This window comes from Lynx rufus, unplaced genomic scaffold (genome assembly GCF_022079265.1).
Source record: "Lynx rufus isolate CCGP_SWC_20201006 ecotype Redwood Valley unplaced genomic scaffold, mLynRuf1.p SCAF_6, whole genome shotgun sequence".
In the NCBI taxonomy this organism is placed as follows: Eukaryota; Metazoa; Chordata; class Mammalia; order Carnivora; family Felidae; genus Lynx; species Lynx rufus.
Genome location: NW_025814878.1, coordinates 95,071,715 through 95,081,538, shown reverse-complemented (window position 1 = coordinate 95,081,538; position 9,824 = coordinate 95,071,715). Strand labels below are relative to the sequence as shown.

The following is a 9,824-nucleotide window of genomic DNA, read 5'->3' as shown; positions in this document are numbered from 1 at the left end:
GGCTGAGGTGTTGACTGGAGCAAGGGATAGGCATATGTGGTGCTCCAGACACAGACAGTGAACTAGGCATTGGACTGGAGCCATAATGGTGAGCAAAAGAAGGCAGGGGCCCTTTCTCCTGGGACTTACAGATGGTGACAGCAGACAGGAGCATGGGGGCAGTGGCAGAACTGTTATGCTGGATACTCATGACCCTGATGACTGCATGGGCCATGCAACCACTTGAGAATAGCTGCTGGGCACTGTACTAGGCAGATGGGTGAATACACTGAGGAACCAGAAGACATAGGCTCAGCCTCACGAATCTGGTGCGGAAGGCCCTGACAAACAAAAAATTCCCACCAAACAATGAACTACCATTGTAACGGGTGCTGTGAACGAGAAGTTGGCCATATTTGGAGAGGCATAACAGGGGTTCTGATAAAGTCAGTTGTGTCAGGAAAGGTTGGCAGTTTTCTTCATAGAAACGATATCTAATCTGAGACCTGAAGGATGATGCACTATTAAATAAGCATTAATCAGACATTATAGCTCAGCTGCTAGGAATGCCCTGTAAATTATTACCTTTTTTTTTTTTTTTCTCAAATTGCTCACAGTCCGGTTGGGGAGATGAATGATGATTACATCATCAGAAAAAGACTAACTAGACTTAGGTATAATGGAAGCACAGGGAAGCAGCCCCAAGAAGCTGGTGACGTTTCAGCACAGGAGATCATGTTTGGCATGGTCCTGAAGGCTTTGGAGGTATTTTCTGGGTGAGTCAGGTAAAGGACTCCATTAAAATGTGTTTCTCCAATGGGCAGAGGAAATTGCAGTGCAATTCATAAGACCTTAAAGAGAATTTCAAGTGTAGCTTTTACTTTTTTTTAAGTTTATTTATTTATTTTGAGACAGAGGGAGAGAGAGAATCCCAAGCAGGCTCTGTGCTGAAGTGGGTCTCAAACTCACGAATCGTGGGATCATGACGTGAGCCAAAATCAAGAGTCAGTTGCTTAACTGACTGTGCCACTCAGGTGCCCTTAGCTTTTACTTTTAGGATAAACTTTTTATTTATTTATTTAAAAAATTTTTTTAATGTTTATTTTTTTCCTTTTGAGAGAAAGAGAGAGAGAGAGAGAGAGAGAGACAGTGTGAATGGGGGAGGGGCAGAGAGAGGGGAGACACAGAATCCAAAGCAGGCTCCAGGCTCTGAGCTGTCAGCTGAGAGCCCGATGCAGGGCTTGAACCCATGAACCTCAAAGATCAAATGTGTTTATTATCACAGGGTATCAGGAAACAATGTTTTAGTTATCTGTTGACATTTAGGAATTTAGGCCCAGTATGTTGAGAGAGATTCTAATTTCAAGACAAGAAAAAAAAAAATCACCTTTTCATGTGATATATCCTAATCTCTAAATGTTGGTAACTAATTTGTTTTCAACATTGCCCATGGCAACAAAACAAAAAACACATGTTTTGCAACTCCTACTCTGCAGTGTCTTTGGGCATCAGGGTCATTAACAAGGCATCCTATCCACCTAATGGCCACATAGTTTCACCGCAGTTAAAGGGGCTTGAAGGAAATTTGCTTCTTTCAGTGCTGACCTTGAAAACTGTAACGTACAAGGCTGACCCAATGACAAGGTCCCAAAGAAGAACTCAGCAGGAGGGAAGTGGGGGTCTGACCTCAGTTTTGATCTCATAATGGCAAAGGCTAGGTCTGGAGAAGCATGGGACTGGGGTGACACCCATCAAGGACCATGCTAGCTTAGTCCTCTGCTGTGGAAAACACGGCTGAGCCCATGAGTGTGGACCTGGAGGGCTACCTCTCATGGCTTCAGCAACTGCATTCTTGAGCAGTGTATCATCCTATGGGATTTATGGCCATAGTCTTTTTAATTTATTTTTATTATTTTTGAGTGGGGGGGAGGTGCAGAGAGAGAGGGAGACAGAGAATCAGAAGTGAGCTCCACACTGACAGCAGCGAGCCAGACATGGGGCTCAAACTCACAAACTGTGGGATCACAACCTGAGCTGAAGTCAGATGCTCTACCGACTGAGCCACCCAGGTGCCCCACAGCCATAGTCTTTTGACAGGGTTTAAGGCTGTTTCATGACACAAATTAGGAAATATTTCACCTGACATCTCTTAAACAATCATTCTAACTTCTAAAGCAGGAAAAGAGGCTAAGATTATCCCGTTCTTGTGTCTTTTTGATGTTTGCCAGACAAGTTTTCACAGACATGATAACATAATTTGAGTGAATATGGATATTCAATGTCAATCTCTCCACCAATAGGACCCCTCTCTGGCTCCCGTACCCTTCCACTTAGATTTGGTCTGGCAGATGTTTCAAGGCTAATGTAAATTGTGCTCATGGAAAAAGGCCTTTCTGTGAAAGTTCACTGAATGCCTGATTCTCTTCTGTTGGCACCTCCTCCTGCATAAAGTGTTTCCATGTACAACAGCCATTGGGTCCACAGTTGGTCAATTATTGTTTTGTTTTTTCTTTAAATGTTAACTTATTAAAAAAAATTTTTAATGTTTATTTTTTACTTTTGAGAGACAGACAGAGTGCCAGTGGGGGAGGGGCAGAGAGAGAGGGAGACACAGAATCTGAAGCAGGCTCCAGGCTCTGAGCTGTCAGCACAGATCCCAATGTGGGGCTCAAACCCACGAACTGTGAGATCATGACTTGAGCTGAAGTTGGGTGCTTCACTGACTGAGCCGCCCAGGTGCCCCAAGTGTTTACTTATTTTTGAGAGAGAGAGAGCACATGCAAGTGACAGAGGGGCAGAGAGACAGGGGGACAGAGGATCCAAAGTGGGGGCTCCAACTCATGACCTGTGACATCATGACCTGAGCTAAAGTTGGGCGCTTAACCAACTGAGCCATCAGGCACCCAAAATGTTTACTTATTTTTGAGACACACACACACACACACACACACACACACACACAGAACACAGTAAGCAAGAGAGGGGCAGAGAGACAGGGGACAGAGGATCTGAAATGGGGCCTCAAACTCAGGGCCCATGAGATCATGACCTGGGCTAAAGTTGGATGCTTAGCCGACTGAGCCACCCAGGCACTCTCTTGGTCAATTAGTTTTAAAAGCCAATTAAAGGTGTAACAAGAGCAATTTCTGTCCTGTTTGAAGGAAAGTATAAGAACAAACAATAAACTCATACTCCAAAGTGTCCTATGTAAACCAGGTGGTCAAAAAAATTCTGTTTTTGTGACCCTTAGAAGTAATTTAAGATGGGGCTAGGAAGTTGAAGAGGAGAGTAAAGAGGATCAAAGAGAGAGGATTCTTATGGAGAAAGTTCTTGGAGAGCTGTGACATTTCCCCTTTAATTTAGTAGGGGGAGAGGTGTGCTTTATCACTTCCCAATCCAAGTGAAAAAGGCTTTGAGGCAGTCACCTAAGCTTGATGTGTATTCTCTGGGTTTCAGTGAGCTAGTGACTCTGAGAATGACTGTTCAGATGGTACACTGCACAACTGTAAGGTGCCATCCACACAGATGACAATGTGTATAATCTGTACAACTGTACTTGGAGACCCTAGGTGTTGACAAGCTCTTATGGCTAGAACTCTAAGCTGTTCTTTCACCAACATTGGGACAAGGAGGTGAGTTTTTCTGGTTTGTTGTTTGGATTCATGTGAGGGAGCTGGCCTAGAGTCTTCTTAAGAAGGACCACCAAGAAAGGGCCTTCTGGAGAATTCCTCAGACTAGCAGCCTGAGGGTTGAGTGTAGGCAGTGAGAACAGGCAGGCAGAGGAATGATCGCTTTCATCATGTGGTTTTCAGTGGGGATTCACAATGGGGAGAATACCTCATGAGAGACTCAACCCTGTATACCCAAGACCAATGGGCAGCCATGCCAGGTCACGGAGGTATTATCCATGGAAGACTGTGCCCTTTGTCTTAACCCACTTGTCCCAGGCCCAACCTTGGAGGGGATGGAAAGGCAGCTAGTAAGGGGAGGCACTGAAAGAGCATGGACATCCACATGTCCTAATGGCCCCTGTGTCCCCGACTCCCAAGACCTTGGGTTTCGTGGCCTAAATCAAGCCTCAGCTCAGGGAAAGGGAAAATATGGAATTTTGTTATTAAACTAAACTGATTATTTTAATTACTAAAACAAGGCTTTCCTTAAGACCAAAGGTGATCTCAGGACATTTCACACCCAGAGTGACTGGGAGGGCTGCTTGAGGCTTCATGTAAGGACAGGAAAGAATCAGCCCACTCAGTGTGTACATTAGAGGCGATGGCAGAGACAAATTCTCTTTGGGCCCTGCAGAGTGCCAAGCCTTCTGTGACCAGAACACATGGGAAATCTTTCCAAGAGATGCCTACCCATACTGGAGATACTTTATTTTAACTTGACACATAGAGATACTCACCCCCAATCTTTTGACATAGAGCCAAGGCCTTCTGTGTGAGCACAGGTAGATGGACCTTTCTTAAATTCACGCACAAAACGTCAATTGTGAATTCAATTTTGGTTTCCTTATGTTGGACAGAAAAATTTTCAAACCTTGCCAAGAAACCTGAATATAATTGTACATGCATATGACTTCTTTTCTCTTGTCTTCTACAGTTGTCTCACCCACGCGCATTTTTAGATACTTGCATTTATTGGGTCTTTTGAAAGCCTTCAATGTAGCATTTCATGGGAACAGTTTACTTTTTGGACTCCTATTTCATTGGTTTACATAATGTTTAATTAAATTATGTAATTCAATAACAAGTGCTACTGGCATAAACAGGTTTGGGAACACACCCAGCTGCCTCTTGGTAAACACACAGCTGAACCTGTGGGAGCAGAAGCACATGGGTGTGCTGGAGAGTAGCCACCACCTTGTGTACCCTGATCATTGGTCTGTATGTCTCACAGAGAGAATGCAGACCACAGGATTTTCTGGTGAGGTGGTCAGTGGAGGTCGGGTGGGTGAGCCATCCGCTTTTGAGGCACAAAGTTGGAAATAACCAGCATGCAAAAGGCACCATTCACTGGGTCCCTACTATATGCCTGGTGGGGCCCTGGACACTTTACACACATAAGCCCATTTAGCTTTCAGAGATATCATTTCCCTCTATTTTACAGTCGAGAAAAGTGGAGTCTCCATACATTAAGTAATTTACCCTGGGTCACTAAATGGAATAGTCAGCATTTCCCAACCTAATGTGCAAATGAATTCCCTGGGAGGTGTGATTCAAGATGCACACTTTGATGGAGTAGGTCTCGGGTGGGGCCTGAGAGTCTGCATTTCTAACAGGCTGTCAGATCCTGTTGATACTGCTGGTCTGCAGACCATGCATTGGGTGCCTCAGTCCTACCCCTGAGATTCTGACTTACTTGTTCTGAGATGAAGCATCACTGTTTTCTAAAATCTTTCCAGGGAACTTTTTTTAAATTTTTTTTATTTTTTTAAATTAAAAAAAATTTTTTCAATATATGAAGTTTATTGTTAAATTGGTTTCCATACAACACCCAGTGCTCATCCCAAAATGTGCCCTCCTCAATACCCATCACCCACCCTCCCCTCCCTCCCACCCCCCATCAACCCTCAGTTTGTTCTCAGTTTTTAAGAGTCTCTTATGCTTTGGCTCTCTCCCACTCTAACCTCTTTTTTTTTTTTCCTTCCCCTCCCCATGGGTTTCTGTTAAGTTTCTCAGGATCCACATAAGAGTGAAACCATATGGTATCTGTCTTTCTCTGTATGGCTTATTTCACTTAGCATAACACTCTCCAGTTCCATCCATGTTGCTACAAAGGGCCATATTTCATTCTTTCTCATTGCCATGTAGTACTCCATTGTGTATATAAACCACAATTTCTTTATCCATTCATCAGTTGATGGACATTTAGGTTCTTTCCATAATTTGGCTATTGTTGAGAGTGCTGCTATAAACATTAGGGTACAAGTGCCCCTATGCATCAGTACTCCTGTATCCCTTGGGTAAATTCCTAGCAGTGCTATTGCTGGGTCATAGGGTAGGTCTATTTTTAATTTTTTGAGGAACCTCCACACTGTCCAGGGAACTTTTTTTAAAAAAAAAACATTTATTTATTATTGAGAGACAGAGAGAGACAGAGCATGAGCGTGGGAGGGCAGAGAGAAAAGGAGACAGAATCCGAAGCAGGCTCCAGGCTCTGAGCTATCAGCACAGAGCCTGACACGGGGCTTGAACTCACAAATTGTGAGATCATGACCTGAGCCGAAGTTGGATGCTTAATCAACTGAGCCACCCAGGCATGCCCCAGGGAACTTTTTTTTAAAGCTCACTTATTTTTGAGAGAGAGAGAGAGAGAGAGAGAGCAAGCAAGCAGGGGAGGAGCACAGAGGGAGAGAGAAAATCCCAAGCAGGCTCTGTGCTGTCAGTGTAGAGCCCAATGCTGGGGTTTGATCTCATGAGAGATGATGAACTAAACCAAAATCAAGAGTTGGAGGCTTAACTGACCGAGCCACTCAGGTGCTCCTCCAGGGAAATTTTATACACCGAGGACAGGTGATGAGTAGCTTGGACCCCAGTGAGGGCAGGAAAGTTGGACACCTGGACTGATACTTAATTTTGAATACTGCAGCTAAATCAAGTGTTTTAAAAACATAAGACTAATAACATTTGAAACAATATAAAAGTTCATAAAATAAAACTTAAAACTCCTCCATTCCCTACATAACCTGAAGAATTTTCTTAAAACTCAAATTAAACCATCCTTGCATACACCTATGTGACAATATCGTAATTCAGTGACATGTCACAAGCTTTTTTCATCGTTGGTACACGCAGAACTATTTCGTCCTTATTGACACTGCATTGCATCCTCTAGCGTGGTTAAGTCAGAATTCATCTCACCAATCTTTTACAGGAACACATTCAGTTGATTCTAATTTTTCAGTTTTATAGGTAACACTTTGTGTACATATCCATGGTTAGGTTGTTTTGTAGAATGGACTTCTAGATGTGGAATTCCTGGGTTATTTAAATATTTATTCTCAAATTGACCCCCACAAGGCTCACCAAATTACATTCCCACCATCACATATAAAAATACCTCTTCCCCACTACCTTGCAACTACTGGGTATTATCAATCTTTTCAATGTTAACCGATCTAATGTAAGAGACATGGATCCCAATGATGCTTTAGTTTGCATGTCATAATGAATGTATGAAGATGAATATCTCTTCATATGTTTATTGGACTTAAGCATTTCTCCTTTGGATTTGCCCCTTTAGTTATGTGGTTGCTCACCATATTATATTAATCTTTTGTCTACAATTTATGCTACAATTTTCTTTCATGAGTTCTGAATTTTCTTTTTACTTAAGAAAGTAACTTATCCCAAGATTATAAAATAGTCACTGGTTTTTCCATCTACTACTTGGATAGACTTGTCATTCATTAATCTTTCCAGTCAGAATTGAAGAGAGGAACTCTTGAAGTAGAACTCTTACTTTGTTTCTTTTGCTTCTGAAATACCATTTTCAGCACTATTCATGGAGCAGGCCATTGTCACTCCTGGATTTGAAATACCCCCTGTATCAGATAATCAGTCTCACACAGTCTGGTCTCTTCCTTCCACCTCTTTCTTTATTTTCTGTTTTAATTTCTGCGGTTTCACAGGACTTTTAGAAAGAAACTCTTTCCTTGTTATTCTTTTTTTTTAACGTTTATTTATTTTTGAGAGAGAGAGAGAGACACACAGAGTGGGAGTGGGGGAGGGGCAGAGAAAGAGGGAGACACAGAATCCGAAGCAGGCTCCAGGCTCTGAGCTGTCAGCACAGAGTGCCACACGGGCTTGAACCCATGGACCATGAGATCATGACCTGAGCCAAAGTCAGCACTTAACTGACTGAGCCAGCCAGGCACCCCTTTCCTTGTTCTTCTTTTTTTTTTTTTTTAACGTTTATTTATTTTTGAGACAGAGAGAGACAGAGCATGAATGGGGGAGGGTCAGAGAGAGAGGGAGACACAGAATCTGAAACAGGCTCCAGGCTCTGAGCTGTCAGCACAGAGCTTGACGCAGGGCTCGAACTCACAGGGCGAGATCATGACCTGAGCCGAAGTCAGACGCTTAACTGACTGAGCCACCCAGGCGCCCCCTTTTCCTTGTTATTCTTTAGTTTTTCTTCTTTTTTAAACAAATTTCTTCTCTACGATGAATTTAAAATTCCTATGTCAGGTTCTAAGGAAGCCTAACTGGGTTTTTTTTTTTTTTTTTTTTTTTTACTGAAATTGCATTTTTTTTTTATGAAATTTATTGACAAATTGGTTTCCATACAACACCCAGTGCTCATCCCAAAAGGTGCCCTCCTCAATACCCATCACCCACCCTCCCCTCCCTCCCACCCCCCATCAACCCTCAGTTTGTTCTCAGTTTTTAACAGTCTCTTATGCTTTGGCTCTCTCCCACTCTAACGTCCTTTTTTTTTTTTTTTTTTCCTTCCCCTCCCCCATGGGTTCCTGTTAAGTTTCTCCAGATGGCCAACAGACACATGAAAAGATGTTCAGCGTCGCTCCTTATCAGGGAAATACAAATCAAAACCACACTCAGGTATCACCTCACGCCAGTCAGAGTGGCCAAAATGAACAAATCAGGAGACTATAGATGCTGGAGAGGATGTGGAGAAACGGGAACCCTCTTGCACTGTTGGTGGGAATGCAAATTGGTGCAGCCGCTCTGGAAAGCAGTGTGGAGGTTCCTCAGAAAATTAAAAATAGACCTACCCTATGACCCAGCAATAGCACTGCTAGGAATTTACCCAAGGGATACAGGAGTACTGATGCATAGGGGCACTTGTACCCCAATGTTCATAGCAGCACTCTCAACAATAGCCAAATTATGGAAAGAGCCTAAATGTCCATCAACTGATGAATGGATAAAGAAATTGTGGTTTATATACACAATGGAATACTACGTGGCAATGAGAAAAAATGAAATTGCATTTTAATCCACTAATGTGGATTCTTTTTTTAAAGAGCAACCTGTTTTTTAACATTTATTTATTTTTGAGTCAGAGAGAGACAGAGCATGAACGGGGGAGGGGCAGAGAGAGGGAGACACAGAATCGGAAGCAGGATCCAGGCTCTGAGCCATCAGCTCAGAGCCCGACACAGGGCTTGAACTCATGGACCGCGAGACCGTGACCTGAGCTGAAGTCGGACGCTTAACTGACTGAGCCACCCAGGCGCCCCTCACTAATGTGGATTCTTATAGCATTTTTAGTATTTGGTGTCCCACGTGGAAATAAGATATGTCTTTCCATATATATATAAATATGTATGGAGATATATATATGGATATATATATGGATATATAAAAAATATATATATATATATATTTTTTTTTTTTCTTTGCAAACATAGATCTTGCACGTTTCTTGTTAAGTTTATTCCTGGGTGAAATATATATATTGTGACATCTCTTTCCAAATCATCATTCTAATTGATTATTGAGACTAAACTGATTTAAATATATTTATCTCCTGGGGTGCTTGGGTGGCTCAGTTGGTGAAGCATCTGACTGTTGGTTTCAGCTCAGGTCATGATCTCTTGGTTTTGTAAGCTTGAACCCCACACTGGACTCTACTCTGGCAGTGTGGGGCCTGCTTGGGATTCTCTCTCTCTCCCTGTCTCTCTGCCCTTCCCACACTCACATTGTCTCTGTCTCTCTCAAAATAAATAAATAAACTTTTAAAAAATTGAAAAGATATATATTTATCTCCTAATTATCCATCTTACTAGGCTCATAGGCCTAAAAATTTAATTGATTGTCTTAGTATATTTTTTCAAATATGAAATTAATGAGTATGCAAGAAAAAACCCAGAAATG

The 9,824-nt window shown here is 42.4% G+C and overlaps 1 pseudogene; it reads left to right on the top strand.

Moving 5' to 3' along the window:
- The first annotated feature begins 609 nt into the window (after positions 1 to 609).
- Positions 610 to 9,824, top strand: part of LOC124529158 (dihydrofolate reductase-like) — a 38,847-nt pseudogene continuing 29,632 nt past the window's right edge.